This window comes from Oreochromis aureus, linkage group 3 (assembly GCF_013358895.1).
Source record: "Oreochromis aureus strain Israel breed Guangdong linkage group 3, ZZ_aureus, whole genome shotgun sequence".
NCBI classification, from domain to species: Eukaryota; Metazoa; Chordata; class Actinopteri; order Cichliformes; family Cichlidae; genus Oreochromis; species Oreochromis aureus.
Window position 1 is genome coordinate 122,207,763 of NC_052944.1, and position 15,178 is coordinate 122,222,940.

Sequence of the window (15,178 nt, forward strand, 5' to 3'; positions counted from 1 at the left end):
GTTCATCCAAATCAGAAGTGCTCTCTTGAAACAAGGACCAGTCAGTGCAATCAAAACACTCCTGAAGGGCAACACAACTGTCTTTTGTCCAGACATTAGTCCGCCTCACACAGGCCTTCTCCCTCCTAATCACAGATCTGTAAGCAGGGAGGAGGTGAATAACATTGTGATCCGAAGAACCTAGCGCAGGTCCAGCCACAGACTTATATGCCCCCTTAATTGGTCCATAACACAAATCCAGCGTTTTGTTATGCCTTGTAGGACAAGTGACATATTGAAAGAAATTGTTCAGTGATTTCTTAAGATTACAATTGTTAAAATCACCAAGAATAAAATTAGGAGCATCTGGAGAGAGAGTCTGCAGATTGTGTACCACTTTAAAAATGGCGTCAGCAGCAACTTTAACGTCAGCTTTAGGATGAATGTAAACAACAGTGACAAAAATTTTTAGGGAACTCCCTCAGTAAGTAAAAAGGCCTGACAGATACTGAAAGGAGCTCGATGTCAGGAAGACACAACCGCTCCCGCACAGTAAAATTATTACACCAGCCCTGGTTGATATACAAACATACCCCTCCTCCGTGAGATTTGCATGTTATTTCACAGTTCCGATCCAATCTGACAGGGGTCCCAAAGCCGCTGATTCGCAGTGAAGTGTCACTGTCCATATCGGTCAGCCATGTCTCGGTAAGCGCGATCAGACAAGCCTCCCTGTATTCCCGTAGATGAAGCACATTTCCTTGTAATTCATCCGTTTTGTTCCTAAGAGATTGGACATTGGCCAGAATCATAGAAGGCAGAGGAACACGATTCTTCCTCCGAAGTTTTCTTACACGCTGACGCACGCCGCCTTTCTTTCGCGTTTTCTCAAGCGGCGGGCTTTCAAAATTAGTCTTTGACCGGGCAAATAAATCCTCACCAAGAATCACATCTGTCCGAGCAATAGAAGAGTCGTACATAGACAAACAGGACCACTGTAATCCAAGTAGTTCCTCGCGTGTATAAGTGATTGTCAGTGAGAGTGAATGACTCCAGGTGAATATCGCCAACAACAATAAAACCAAGGTGTAGAAGATCTCCATCTCGGCAAAAAGTTAAAACCACGGTTAAGAACAGAGTTAAAACAAAGTTAAAAACAAAAAGAAAAAGAGAAAAGAGAAAGAAAACGCCAATAAACACCTGCTGCAGGTCGCCACAAGAGCAGCGCCCTTTGATCTGTGAATGTGTGTGACTTAGTGAAACAAAGGATTATACTGAATATACCGTGATTGACAAACAGAGTTTAAGGAGAAAGATGTTTGGATTAAAATGGATTATGTTAAAGTGAATGTGCTACTGAAATCTGAACTGACTGAAATGTGAAGGGAAGACAAGTGTGGATTTAGATTGTGGGACGAGCTCTCCACAGTCTTTGTGGAGATCCACATTCTGCATACTGCCTGTGAGAAACTGGAGACATTTCTCCACAAAATCCACTGAGCAGCTGCTCGTGGTGGTATTAGCTTCATGTGTGCGTGTTAGCATGAAGCCTCGGTCACACTCTGATGTGGACACGGTCACGGACAGCTGGACATGTGACGGCCGAGACGTCCTTCCTGTTAAACTTCTTTGAGGTGAGCTTGAAGCTGCTGCTTGGGGCACATGCACAGCTGGTTATTGTACTGGAAATATTCTGCAGATGAGTTCACACGCTCACAACAAAGCTCAGTGTGGATGACGCTGTGCACGCTCCAATGCTGATTGCTTGTAAAGTGGGCGACAGCAGCGTTCAGAACAAACATGGAGGATAAAAGAAGAAGAGCATCTGTCTGACAGTGATGTTTAAACGATGGCTCACAGCAGGATTTGGATCATTATTTTGCTTTTCTTCTATTATTATGTTTAGCTTCTGCTTCACAGATATTCTCTGAAATGTTTCCCACTGTTGGACAAACTGTCACAGTTTCTTCATAAAGGAGATCTCCTGTGGAGTCCATCTGTGATAATATGTTAAACACTGAATTATGATTCATATCTGAATGAACTGACTGTTAATTATTGATGAGAACATAATCAGTAAATGTAAAGATTGTCAAGGTCCTGGGTCAGTGACCCAGTGTTTTTGATTTTGTACCTTTTCTTTTGATTTCATTACGAAGTATGACTTTCCAGTTTGGCAGTACTTCCTGAGTTCTTGTTTTTAGGTTTTGTTATTTGGTCTCCCAGGGTTTATTCTGTGTTCCCTCTTCTCTGTGTTCCTTCTGTCTGTCCATGGTGTTATTTTGTCTGCTCATGAGTCTGCGTATGTTAAGTTCTGTGTCTCGTGTGGATCTCTCTGTCTGTCGTGTACTCCCTGTTTTACATTGTAGGTCTGTGCCTTATGTCTGTGCGTTCAGCTTTGTGCTCTCCCTGTCTCATCAGTGTAATCAGCGTCAGCCGTGTCTCTCAGCTGTTTTCTCTTAGCTCCGTTCACCTCTTTTATTTAGTGTCTGCGTCTTCCCCTGCTCGTTGTCGCGTACCCTCACGTTAACTGTGTGTTACGTCTGCTAGCCTGCCTGCCTGCTTAGTTAGTTTTTGTATTCTCAGTTTAGTTACGTTTCTGTTCTGTTGCAATTGGAGATGGACCGATCCAATATTACGTATCAGAATCGATCCGATACTGACCTAAATTACTGGATCGGATATCGGAGAGAAATAAAAAAGTGTAATCCGATCCGAAGTATCACAAAATCACCTCACAAAATACGCTAGCTGGCGTAACCCAGCTCAGCGCATTGGAGCAGTATGTGTCACGAGTATTTCCACGTTAAGCTTAACAACTGATATATGGAGCCACAGCTGGACTGGCCGTCGAAGTTCCATGCTGTGAAAAGGAAGCGATTTGTCCTGTACTTCAGCTAGAACGAAAAACAAAACAAAACACAAAGCTGGAGTTATTCTATCTTTGCAGCAAAGCTGACTCTTCTTTCATTCCCTCCCCCTCCCTCTCCTGTTTCTAATTCAAACATGAAACTGATCAATGACCATCTGATCAGCTTTTCTGTCACAAGTCTGGTCTTTCTTGTTTGTTTATCGCCCACTTTGATGAAATGTTGTGTAGTAGCAGGAAGTTATTGAATTATTTTCCTCATAAACCAAACAAAATGATTCACAAACATGTTTTTACAAACTCAGTGTTGGACTTTGATCAGCAGGATAACCCTGATGTTTAAAGGCATTTTAGTCTCACTTTTCCAGTTATTACTCAATATTTATGGAGGATGTTTTTAAATTAGGCTCAAATATGTGACAGACATTTAATCCCATTTCAGTTTGGCCTCATCCTGGGCCGGATTATCCAACACACACTCTGACCACAGGCCCAGGGGCCACATACAGCTGGGCTCCATCCAAGAGACAGGAAACTAAACCAACACAATAATAAAGAGCACCATTTGATTTTCGTTCATTTTAGGTCTTCAATACAAACACAGTAAAAACATGAGCATATATGTGTTTTCTGATAAAATGATGTCACAAGTAGAATAAAGTGGTGGTGTTACAGCCGGTCTTTCTCCCCTCTGCTGCCAAGGCTGTTAGTCCCTCCCAAACTCGGCTACAAATGAATGAAATCAGCAGAAGTGGCTTTACAAATGAAAGAGGAAGAGGAGAAGAAGAGGGGAGGGAGGCCACCCTCACCATCACTCCAGCTGAAAATATCACACTTCCATTAAAGTTGGTGAGAAAATGTTGAGCAGGATGAGCTGCTGGCTAATCTGGAGGGTGTAGCATCAGCTCACAATCACAGTGGATTTCCACTCATGAAAAAGCTCTGGCTGCTTCATTTCTCATTTCATATCAGAGACTTTAAGGCTTCAGTGAAGCTGGACTGTGATGCTTCCTTTCCATGTTCAGTCTGATGTGCTCTGGTTAGTTATTATTGATGATCCCCTACATTCAAATATATTCTCCACAAAGAATAGTGTTTCTGTTCCTAAAAGGATTTCATGAATGTGTTATTGTTCATGTCACATCTGTATGAAACAAACAGGAAGTGAGGTTTATCCTTCATTATTACAAACTGTTCCAGCATGGAAACTTGAGATCTGTGTGGAGCAGCTGACCTGTACGATGTGCACAACACAAATATTATTTACCATCAGTTACTGTGTAACTGACTTCTGAAGGGAACAATGAGGGGATACTGCAACAGCAGCAACAGAAACACAGGAGACAAAGCTGAGGTCTGGGTTCCTCTATGCTACACACAGCCTCCTGCTCCTGTACTTTAGTAAACACATAAATATCTCCAAGTACACTTACTTCAGAAACTCTATTAAACTCATTTCAAGTTCACTTCAGCTTTAAATGACATGAGTAAACAAAGTAACTCACACAGCTACTGTTCAAGTTTAGTCATCTTTAATACAAATATACCTCATTATTATGAATCTCACAGCTACCTGCTCATTGAACTGAACAACACTTCTGTTTCACCATTAAAACAAAATATGTGACTGTAAAAAATCTTCAGACAGTAATTAAGAATCTCCTAAGCCATCCAAAGATAAAGAAAAAGGTCACCTGGCAATTCTATGAAGCTTGGTTGTTTATACAATAATATCATTCAATTATCAGCAGTGGGAGCATTTGGATCCTGACCTGAAAGTTTCCAGTGTACAATGTGGACTCTGCAGTGCAGCAGACAGAAGCTTCACTCCTGAATCCCACAGGTCATTGTTACTCAGGTCCATCTCTTTCAGACTAGAGGACTGGGTGTTGAGAACTGAGGACAGAGCACCAAAGCTTCTCTCTGAGAGGTTACAGCCACTCAGTCTGTAAAAACAAACAAATTAATTAAATCAGTCAAATGAAATGTTTTTTTAAATGCCAGGATGCAATACAATTATTGGTTAACTAAATAGCTTCATTAAAACACAACTGTCCTTCTATATTAGCACTTACTCCTTATAAGCTCCACCTGCTCCACCTTCTGAGTCAGAAGACATGAAAACAAACTAAATCTAGCACAAACATAATTTCTGACTCATGATTGGAAATGTAATCTTCTCAGATCCATTTGTACATTCAGAGCCTGATACTGAAATATAGCAGCATGGACATTCACAGCAGCAAAGGGTTCTTGCTGATCGGAGCTGGCTTGGCCCTGGCTTATCGAAGATTAAAGAAAGCGGAATCGGCTGTTCAAAACCCCACAAGTCTGCCCGCTGTGATTGAAACGATGGGACGAGTCGTGAGTTCTCAAAATGGGCTCATTGAACACAGCATGATTAAGATCTTGCAGAAGCTCGACGTTGTCGTGTGCACTCAGACTATGCTCTTTGAGCGCAAAATTGATAACATCTGGGAGAAGCTTGCGGCTCTCCAATGGGAGGTTAGATCAGCTGTGAAATTGACATGCAGTTGTTCTCACCAAAGAAAACCACCATCATTTCATGCAGCTAACATACCAGTGCCAGCTGTGGTCTCAAGGCTGGAGCTGAACATAACAAATCTCACCCTGATAACAGACGGTGTTTAGACTGTTCCTTCCCATCCTAAGCAAGGCCACCTGATTTGGCTGGAAGACTGTTTACTTAGCCTGGCAGGGCGAAGGACACTCTATCAGCTGAACTCAGGACACAAACACATACACATGCAGATATACACTCATCCTCCCTCCCCTTCCAAACGCCCCTCCATATCAGAGACCTTAATGCTTCAGTGAAGCTAGACTGTGATGCTTCCTTTCCATCTTCAGCCTGATGTGCTCTGGTTAGTTATTATTGAGGATCCCCTACATTCAAATATATTCTCCAGCAAGAATAGTGTTTCTGTTCCTAAAAGGATTTCATGAATGTGTTATTGTTCATGTCACATCTGTATGAAACAAACAGGAAGTGAGGTTTATCCTTCATGATCACAAACTGTTCCAGCATGGAAACTTGAGATCTGTGTGGAGCAGCAGACCTGTACGATGTGCACAATACAAACATTATTTACCATCAGTTACTGTGTAACTGAACCACGTGGGTGTATGAAACATCGCTTTTAGTTTTAATAGCACATGGCAACATTCAGATGTGAATCTATACAGTCAAACTTTGATTTGTTACAGTGAGGAGACTTTTAAAGGGAACAATGAGGGGATACTGCAACAGCAGCAACAGAAACACAGGAGACAAAGCTGAGGTCTGGGTTCCTCTATGCTACACACAGCCTCCTGCTCCTGTACTTTAGTAAACACATAAATATCTCCAGGTACACTTACTTCAAAAACTCTATTATACTAATTTCAAGTTCACTTCAGCTTTAAATGACACCATCAGCACACATGAACAAACAAAGTAACTAACACAGCCACTGTTCAAATTTAGTCATTTTCAACCCTCTAAAGCCGGTCGGAGTGGGCACGCTCCGTTTTGCGTAACTATTTTAAAATCCCGGTAGCACTGCAACCACATAAGCTAGCGCAATAATTTTTTTTTGCATATGAAACCGGAGGAGTTGTACTTACATCTTATGCCATCAGCTTGTCCTAGGTCACGGTTTCCTTCCACATATAGCTTTGCAAAGATTGCATAAAAAGCGCTTGCAGCAACAAAACCATAATATTCCAGAAACACGCTTTGCTGATCCAATCAGCTGTTTGTAACACTTCCTACGCTGGAATATACGTCAGCGCGAACTATCGGATGTCCACCATTACCTGCCCAAAACCGGAAGTGACGTCATATCCGCAGAAATGTAGTTTTTTACCATTAGGCCTTGTAAGCCTATACTGGTGTTTTTAAAAGTTATGTTTGACTTCATAACTTTCTGTATCGTTTCTGGGATGCTTAGAAGTCAAATTGCACTGCTGGAAATAGTTTATTTTGATGCACATGCCGGAAATTTGCACTATAATATTTATTTTCCTTTTTCCTGCAGTATATAAAAATTGGTGTATTTCAAAAATAAAACTATGAAGACACTCAAAATAAATTTCCTGTGGTGGGAAACTATTTTGTGCAACTTTTTTGCATTTACAGTTTTGAGGGATAAGCCTCTTAATTTTTTCTAACTAGAAACATATGTTAAAAAAACAAAAACTTTTTTTAATTTTTTTGTAGTTTATTGCACTTTTTTGCAATTTATGTAATTACTATGCACTTAAAGCATACATATTATTAAAATTTGGGCTATAATGGTTATATTAATCTATAGCAACATGAAATGCTCCCAAAAATGGCACTACAGCATGTGAAAATATAATATAAGCTCTGGCGGACTTGGTTCTATGGTAGGTCTTAAAGGGTTAATACAAATATACCTCATTATTATGAATCTCACAGCTACCTGCTCATTGAACTGAAAAACACTCCTGTTTCACCATCAATACAAAATATGTGACTGCAAAAAATCTTCAGACAGTAATTAAGAATCTCCTAAGCCATCCAAAGATAAAGAAAAAGGTCACCTGGCAATTCTATGAAGCTTGGTTGTTTATACAATAATATCATTCAATTATCAGCAGTGGGAGCATTTGGATCCTGACCTGAGAGTTTCCAGTGTACAATTTGGACTCTGCAGTGCAGCAGACAGAAGCTTCACTCCTGAATCCTGCAGGTCATTGTTACTCAGGTCCAGCTCTTTCAGACTAGAGGACTGGGTGTTGAGAACTGAAGACAGAGCACCAAAGCTTCTCTCTGAGAGGTTACAGCCACTTAGTCTGGAAAAACAAACAAATTAATTAAATCAGTCAAATGAAATGTTTTTTTTTTTTAAATGCCAGCATGCAATACAATTATTGGTTAACTAAATAGCTTCATTAAAACACAACTGTCCTTCTATATCAGCACTTACTCCTTATAAGCTCCACCTGCTCCACCTTCTGAGTCAGAAGACATGAAAACAAACTGTAAAACTAGCACAAACATAATTTCTGACTCATGATTGGAAATGTAATCTTCTCAGATCCATTTGTACATTCAGAGCCTGATACCGAAATATAGCAGCACGGACATTCACAGCAGCAAAGGGTTCTTGCTGATCGGAGCTGGCTTGCCCATGGCTTATCGAAGATTAAAGAAAGCGGAATCGGCTGTTCAAAACCCAGGGCTCGCAAAATCGCTAGCCCGACGTCCCGGGGCTAGCGATTTTTCCAGTCGGGCTACCAAAATCTATCTCAGCCCTGCCCATCGGGCTATCATAGGAAGGAAAAATATATGTCAATGCTTTTGCATGCTTTTGGAAATGTAGCTTGGTAATTGTGTCATTGGCATCGGTGAGCCACTGTCAATATGTGACATATTGAAATCGCGTTTGAATTTGCTGTTTTTTGCTTTCACTTTGCGATTGTGCGAACTGTGTATAGAGAGCGGCAGTACTAATTGGTGAGTGACGATTAATTGCGCACCAATTCCTTTGACGTCTTATCACTCATTAGCTTACTATTCAAACGTGACAAGTGAAATCTCCCACAGCAAGCTTAAACATGTGAGAGGTTGATTGCGCAGAGAGTCGCTGACCGTTATGTGAGTGCGTGTGTAAAAGCAGCAGGATATATATTTTAGTTCTGCTGAGCCAAATAAGACAGGTCAGGGTGAAGAAGTGACAGCCAAAGAAAAGCTTACCACAAAACGGGAAAGATATGAGAAATCAGACTATCAGGCAAAAAGAAAGTGCAGCTTTATGGTTTCATGGACAAAAGAATTTCTGTGGCTGGAATATGACAAGTTAAATAACCAGGGCTGCGCATAAGTGGTCCGCAGGTGCGCATTCGCTGTCAAAATAAAAGACGCGCACCAGATAAGAAGTTGCAACACGCGTTTGCGTACATAAGATTTTCTGGAGGAGGACAGACATTTGTTTAGAACTCTTAAAGATGTCGAAGAAGCAAGCTCCTTTAAGCAATTACTTTGGTGTTCCTCCACCTCCAAAGAAACGTCAGAAGGAGTCCAAACCGCAAAAGAAGCTCGTATTCTCCGAAAAGTGGTTGCAGGAGGTGAGCTGGCTTCAAACAAATGATGAACGCTCAGAGATGTGGTGCAGAATATGCCGTGAAAATCCCACTCTAGCGGACAAAAACAGTGCCTTTTATATGTACGCAAACACGCTGCAACTTCTTATCTGGTGCGCGTCTTTTATTTTGACAGCGCGCGCACTCTGCGACCACTTATGCGCACCCTGTAAATAACATAATGTTCTGCCGGGTGTGTTGTTGGTTTTCCCTCGATTTCTGAGTCGACAAGCGTCTTTGTTACTGGGACCAGTAATTTTAAGAAAGACCCCCATTAGAACCCATGAGAAATGCAAGAAATGCATTATTGCTCAGTCTGCAATACCTTTCCCAGAACAAACACCAATTGCAAAGAACATACTAAAAATAAACCTGAAAAATCTGTTTAGAACAGCGTACTATGTTGCAAAGAGTGAACTACCATTGGCAAAATTTAACAGTCTTTGCAAACTTCAAAAAGCAAATAGCCTAGATCTTGGTTCAACTTATCTCTTACCCGTGACTTCAGTGGAAATTTCAAATTCAGGATCTGACACAGACTGATTCATGTTCTACACAGTCCTTACAAGTTCATAGAAATTTCTGTTCAATTAGAACCAAGTATTTGAGTTGATGATTGTAATTTTTATACAATGTTGTAATTTGTGTTTCAACAATTTTTTGATTCATGTTTTGTTTGCGTTACAATATTATACTTTAATGTATAATATTGTAAATGAAAAAAAAAACAGGAAAGAAAACATCAATCAAAAAATTGCTCTCTTTTTTATTGGGGCTACTTAAATTTATTTTGGGCTACCAAAAACTGAAGAGTCCCTGCCCGAAGGGCTACCAGGGATTTTGAAATTTTGCGAGCCCTGAAACCCCACAAGGTTGCCCTATGGGACGAGTCGTGAGTTCTCAAAATGGGCTCGTTGAACACAGCATGTTCTTTCCCATCCTAAGCAAGGCTACCTGATTTGGCTGGTAGACCGTTTACTTAGCCTGGCAGGGCGAAGGACACTCTATCAGCTGAACCCAGGACACAAACATATACACATGCAGATACACACTCATCCTCCCTCCCCTTCCAAACGCCTTCAATGCTTATCCCCTCCCGACGCAGACGGTGGGTCGAGGGGACCAGCGCATATACTGCAGGCCTGGATGCACTGTCTACACCGGCTGTCTTTCACCTTTTACCCATCCATGTTGCTTGTCATGTGTTTCTATGGTGTGTTAAGAGTTTTCATGTGGTCTGTGCTGAGGTGTTTTTTTTCTGTTCTCAAACTGAGCTCCCTGTTGGAGCTCAGACTGGGGGGAGTTCTTTTTTCTCCTCTTTCCTTATCTTGTGCATTTTCTGCTGTTCGGTTCCGGGTCGTTGCTTGTGAGGCTGACCGGCCAGCTACCTAGCCTGACCTGTCTCCCCAATGTGATGTTTGTGTATTGTATGTATGGTTGGCAGGGTCAGTATCCTAATTGCCCCTTGGGGATAAATACAGTCTTCTGAATATAAAAAGATTACAGAAGACGACTCTGTTCAGTAAATATTAGGCTCACACTGTCAAGAAATACCAAAGGTAGGTAAAACTCTGGTTGTTGCAGCCATCCAGTAAGACGTGCTTTGTACTGTTCTGCTACAATTTGTGACACCTGGTGGATGAGTTGTGAAGGATGATGAAACAAACACTTCAGTCCATGTTGTTCTTCTAAACTGGATGTAATTTTGGCAGCCAACAGTTTTTCACACTCTATCTCAGCTGCAAATACATAACTTTACCCACTTGGATCCTTATCAATTATTGTGAAAAGATTCTCTACTCAGAGAATACTGGTGATTTTAGATGAGAGAGATAATTTAGAAGATGATGAAGGGGAAGAGTTTTCACAACCCGAGGCCTTTTGTCTTCACTGTATAGGACAGAGAAAACTGGAAGGGGGGTAGAAGTGAGGAGAATGACACACAGTAAATGGTGTTGGGGAGACTCAAACCCAGGCCCTGGAGTCACGACTAGGGATGGGTATTGATAAGATTTTCACGATTACGATTCCATTTTCGATTCTGTTTAACGATTCGATTCTTTATCGATTCTTTTTTTTTAAAAAAAAGGAGAACACTAAGGTCGATTAGCTTAGAACTTTGTTTTATATCTTGTCTTTGAACAAGATAGAAATTTAGGAGTAGCATGGCCATACAAACCTAACAGTGAGATCTTAAGAGAGCCACAGCCTACGGCTCTTCAATGGGGTGTCACAGGGTCCCCAGGAAAAAAAATTGTAAATGTAAAATAATAAAATAAATATTCTTCTGTAGCAATAACAAAGTATAACATAAATTATTCTGTAGCAATTACACAAGAATATCCAGTAATGTCCCTGCCTACAATTAAACACATTCACTTACCGAAAATTGGGGGCATCTGCTGTGGCAAATAGGTGCAAGCCTTTGACCACAAACTTAGTCACTGCTCGGTGACATTCGTCTATCCTGGCCTGAAAGGAGACGCTACCGGTGGACTGCAGTGAGAACTGCCAGCATCTGAGCCAGCCAGACTCTGTCTCTCTCATCATGGTCACCTAAATGCACAGTAATGGCAGGTTTTGTAATAAGGCAGATCGCGCTAACATAATATGCACTGTTTACTTTATTTACTTTATTTGCCGCATTAACGGGAGAGGACGTGCAAACGTTACCGCTGCTGCCGGTTGAGATTCACGAGTCCGGAGCGGAATTAAAAACACGACATTCATTTAAGGTTATCGCGTGTTTTGTGAGCAAATGCTTTTGCATATTCGCAGTGTTTCCCCCCTTAAATGAAATATCTACTTTGCAAGTATTGCAAGTTGCCCTGTTGTCTTCCGTTCTTGTAAAGTATAACCAAGCTTTTTAGCATTTGAGCCGCCATGTTTCCTGCCAGGTAAATGACGCACCGCAACGTGGTGATGTCATTCGGGGCGACTGGAATCGATAAGGGTATCGTTTGCAAAAATGGCAAACAATTCCAAGGAATTGAAACAGTGAACAGTTGAACAGTTTTCGATACCCATCCCTAGTCACGACTCTAACTTTCAGTACATGGGTCACCTGGTCAGCCAGGTAAGCTATAGCAGCAGTCAGCAGTCTGTCAGTTAATTTGAAGACAATGATGAGAATGACTACAAGTCAGGTAAAAAAAAACCCTCATCATCAGCCAACAAGGGGGAAAACAATGAGCTTGAATGATCAAGCTTTGATCAAGGGTGGCTCACTCCTCAGTCTTCTTGCCCAAGGAGTGAACCACCCTGCATGGCTATCAATGTGGTGCAACGAAGGCAATCATACAGTACAGGCCATCCAACCTGATTTTTAACTTTTCGTCCTAGATACCACCTTAAAAATCATCTGGATTAGGATATGTTGGCTGATCTGAATTGTGTGTGTCCAAGGTGAACAGGAAGAATATATACATGCATAATACACTACAATACAATACAATTTTATTTATATAGCACATTTAAAAAACCACAGGTATGCCAAAGTGCTTCACAGAATGAGTTAAGAGCAATAATAAATACAAATATAAAGCACAAAATACAAAAAAATATACTGACAGGCGGGTGACATAACTAACCAACAATACACCAGGCATAGTAGGCACAACCCGAAAGGCTGAAGGTTAAAACATTGTAAACATTAACAAAGTGAAAAAGATAAGTCCCAGTACACTAAAAATGTGGGCTCTAGGAGGTGGGGAAAGCAAGGCTAAACAAATAAGTTTTTAATCGAGATTTAAAAGATTGAATTGAATCAGATGCATAAATCCACAAAATAGATCTGCAACACACAGAGGAAAACTCTGCCCATCATCTGTTTTATAGGCTGTTAGGAAAAGGTTATTGTTTCAATGGTGCTGAACTACAGACTAACATGGATATGTTTAACTTCTAATTAAGATCAATAACATAACCAATCCAGTCTTTAAGTCTGACGTCACTAGCTGTGACTGGGCTCAAACTCCGCTGCAGGTCCATATATCAAACGATCACTGTGGCATTACTGAGAGTTGACAAACTGTCTAAAGTCTTTCATCTGTAATAAAATGATCAGCGTTCTGCTCTACCAGGTGTAACAATTGAGTTTAACATCCAGGCATCCAAGAAAACGGAATTTATTTAACAGAGTTAGAAATTAGCAGGAAGTTAGCTTGCTAGCTTCCATCTAAATACAATATAGCATGTCCTGACTGAGGGATTTTGGAAACAAATTCAAACGTATGGCTCTGCTATCACTTCCAACATAAATGAAGACAAAAATCTAAACAGCAGTGACGTTTGTAGGGTTACTGAAGTTTGGCTAGCTGGTATATAACGATGTGCTACGTCATCGTTAGCGACACAGCTATGTTAGGATAATATAAACATGCCAACGTTTTTCCACTCGATAAAAGTTAATGTGAGGATTCTCGGTGGTCAGGAACAAATGTAATTGCACGGCAGGATGCTGTAAAAGGACCAAACTTCAGAAAGGAGAATAACTGAGATAATCCATCCACAATACGAGGTTAGTCATTCATATACTGCTGCATGTGCTGGGCTGTAGTTACATCGTAAGGTTTGAAAACTGAGCTTAAATAAATGATTAGCAGTAATAAAAGCCGAGGGAGGTCAACAGTCATCACTGACTGTTTTTAGGAGCTTTTTGAGATTAAATTACAAAGTACAAAACATTAAACATGTTAACAACACAAAAGCCATATTAAACGCAGACTACTTTAGGCCTGGAAGCAGGATTCGTTGCGTCATCACTTAAAGAACGAATGGTGCTTTAGACTGTGCTGCAGTTTATCATCAAGACTGACAAACAGGCACCATGCTGCCAATATATGGCATCAAGTTAGACTTGAGTTTTTTTCTTTTTTTGTTCTTTTTTTAAAAAAAATCAAGATTAAATTTTATAGCAACCATAGCAGAGATGACGTACGGGCCTCTGCCTTCAACTCCGGGGATGCTGATGCATATAAAGCAGCCAGGTATGACCTCCGAAAGTCCATAAAAAAGGCCAGAAAGGACTACAGGGACAAAATGGAGTCCAGCTACCACAGCTTTGACACCAGGCGACTGTGGAATGGACTGCGCTGCATCACTGACTACAAGAAGGTCAACACAGTCAGTGTTCAGCCCACTGCATCTCTCGCAGACGAGCTTAACAACTTCTATGCTCGTTTTGACGCAGACAACAGAGAGCAGATCCTCTACCCTCAGGAGGACAGTGAGGCTGCAACTTTAACTCTGAAAACAGAAGTTGTGAGATGGACCTTTAAAAAGGTCAATCCTCACAAAGCTCCAGGACCGGACGGCATCCCAGGCCGGCTACTCAGAGTGTGTGCAGACGAGCTGGCAGAGGTGTTCACCAACATCTTCAACCTCTCCCTGAGGCAGTCAGTGGTCCCCACGTCCCTCAAAACATCCACCATCATTCCCGTTCCCAAAAAATCAGTGGTCTCCTGTCTGAATGACTACCGTCCTGTTGCACTGACATCCGTCATCATGAAGTGCCTGGAGCGGCTGGTCAAAAGTCACATCTGCTCCTCCCTCCCTGACACACTGGACCCTCTTCAGTTTGTCTATCGGACAAACAGAGTCACACAGGATGCCATCGCCCTGGCAATGCACACCACCCTCACTCACCTGGAAAAAGGGAATACATATGCAAGGATGCTCTTCATCGACTACAGCTCGGCATTTAACACCATCATCCCCTCAAAACTTGCCACGAAGCTCGTCGACCTTGGGCTGGGAACACCAATCTGCAGATGGATTCTAAACTTCCCCACAAACAGGCCCCAGGTGGTGAGAGTTGGTAAGCACACTTCCTCATCACTCATCCTAAACACAGGTACGCCACAGGGTTGTGTGCTTAGCCCCCTCCTGTATTCCCTGTTCACACACGACTGTGTTGCTAAACATGAGTCCAACATCATCATCAAGTTTGCAGATGACACAAATATCATAGGCCTCATCACAGACAACGACGAGACAGCCTATAGAGAGGAGGTGATGGCACTGTACGAGTGGTGTCTAGAAAATAACCTGACTCTCAACATCAGCAAAACCAGAGAAATGATAGTGGACTACCGGAAACGACCAGTCAGAGAACACCAGCCCATCCACATCAACGGTGTCAAGGTCGAAAGGGTCAGCAGCTTCAAATTCCTTGGAGTCAACATCACCGAGGACTTCTCCTGGACCCTTCACACAGAC

The 15,178-nt window shown here is 41.6% G+C and overlaps 1 pseudogene; it reads right to left on the reverse strand.

The window, feature by feature from the left end:
• Positions 1-15,178, reverse strand: part of LOC120438005 — a 43,428-nt pseudogene that overhangs the window by 10,413 nt on the left and 17,837 nt on the right.